The sequence below is a fragment of the Triticum urartu genome, chromosome 1A (genome assembly GCF_056163025.1).
Source record: "Triticum urartu cultivar PI428250 chromosome 1A, HENAU_Tu73, whole genome shotgun sequence".
NCBI classification, from domain to species: Eukaryota; Viridiplantae; Streptophyta; class Magnoliopsida; order Poales; family Poaceae; genus Triticum; species Triticum urartu.
Window position 1 is genome coordinate 422,964,692 of NC_141873.1, and position 2,124 is coordinate 422,966,815.

At 49.1% G+C, this 2,124-nt stretch overlaps 1 pseudogene; it reads left to right on the forward strand.

The window, feature by feature from the left end:
• Positions 1 to 308: 308 nt before the first annotated feature.
• On the forward strand, positions 309 to 863 carry LOC125512663 (uncharacterized; annotated as a pseudogene).
• Positions 864 to 2,124: the final 1,261 nt, after the last annotated feature.

A 2,124-nucleotide genomic window follows, 5' to 3' on the forward strand; every position in this document is an offset into this window, starting at 1 on the left:
ACCCGTCCGCCACCTCCCCACCGCCTCCACACCCCGGCGCCGCCCCGCCCCGCCCCCGGCCGTTGTTTCCACGCCGCCCCACCACGGATCCGGCCCCGCCACCCGCCGCTGTTTCCATGCCGCCCCGCCGCCCGCCCGTCGTGGCTCCACCCGCCACCGCCGCCCCGTAGATCCGCCCCGCACGCCGTAGCTCCGTCCGTCACCGCCCCGCACGCCGCCACCGCCCCGCAGCCCCGCCCCGCTCCGCCCGGCTGCGTCCGCCACCGCCCCACACACCGCCACCACCCCGGCCGCTCCACCGCTCTCCGATGGCGCCGAAGAAGACGCCGAAGAGCATGTCGGGCTTCTTCGGCGTGAGGCAGAAGCCCTCCGGTAACTGGGGTGTGGAGTTCTTCGACACCGGAAGGCGTTGGTGGATCGACACGTACCCCTCTACCCACGAGGCCGCACGTGCCTACGACGTGGCGGTGTGGCGTGCCGAGAGGGCTCGGTCGCACCTCAACTTCCCAGAGATCGAGAGTCCGGCGGAAGCGGAGATGCTTGTGCCGCAGGGCATCAACATGAAGGAGATCATGACGAAGAAGAAGAAGACGAAGAAGCTGCCGGTTGTCGTCAGTGCTGGCGAGACCGACGAGGAGGCGATGGAGAGGTTTGCTCGGGAGCATCCGGAGTACGTCCAGGCCGAGATGGAGTACTACTGAAAGTGTGAGGCGAAGCAGAAGAAGAAGGGGCCGAAGAAGGAGGACAAGGCCGGTCCCTCGACGGTGATCCCCATCGAGTCCTCTTCCGAGGAGGACTGGGCAGACTTCTCGGACGAGGAGGAGGACGACGGGTGCGACGACCCGACGAAGGAGGAGTTCTAGGCACAGTTCCGCAGCCCCCACGATGAGGAGTAGTTTATCTAGTAGTTTGAATAAGTAGTAGTTGAAGTTCATGTATGAAACTATGTTGAATTTGATGTTTAAACTATGTTGAATGGACTGGTAGTATGTTGTTTTAAGAAATTTTACATCTTCATTTTGGACCATCTATTGGAGTTGCTCTTTTGGACCATCAATTTGGACCATTTGTTGGAGTTGAGCTTTTTCGGAGCTCCAAAACGCAATTTTTGACGGTCCAAATTTTACATCTCTGGTTTTGGACCGCCAAATTTTGGACCATCTATTGGAGATGCTCTTATAAAGGTATCTTTCTTCGTTTTTTTATACTTCCGTAATTTATTATTTCTAGACTAGTACGGTATAATAATTAGATTATCAATTAGTCTCTGTATTTATATATTCGACCTAGAATTCTATTAGCCGTAGCTATTTTTTCTTCCGTAAAACAACTTGGCCCTAATTTTTCAAATAGCCATAACTTTTTACTCGTTCATCCAAATTAGATGAAACCAGCGCCTATAGTTTTGTCTTATTTTTACCTATCGAGTGAACCTGTCACATCAACTTTTTTGAAATTTTCAAATTTCAAAATTCGTTCAGATTCATATTCAAACTTCTTTTGATCATAACTTGAGTTTCGTAACTCCGATTTAGTTGATTCTTTTTGCTAATTGAAGCTCTTGACCTAAATTTTCTGATAAGACCAAATTCACTCAATTTCAGTACTGTTAGAAATTGTTTTCTGTTGCAAGAGTTAATTTCTTGTTTTCGTAGTTTTCTGAAGTCTTTTCTTTGATTCTTTTGCATGAGTGCTTATGTATGAAATTGCTTGCTCACGATAGATTGAACGGAGTGTGACGAGTAGAACTATCAGGAGTTATTAGTGAGAATCATCTTCATCAACAGTACGAGGCAAGTTCACACTTTGATCATACTTTTCATACCCAGTTTTTATGCTTTACTTTTACCCTCAAACATTGCATGAGTCGGATTGATAACATGTGGGTATTGGGAAGTAGTTGATGAGGTAGGAACCTATTGTCTTGCATTCAACCCCTGGGTACTACTATGTTATGCTTATACTGCTATGCTATGCTCATAGACGTGAATTGGTTGAGTGTATCCATGACAGATGTGAGAGTTGTTAATTAAGGTTTAACTTAATGTGGCTACTTTAATACACATCTGGGTGGATTGGTTGGGGCACCCTGGAGCACCCAGTGGTTTGCTCGGGCACCTGGAG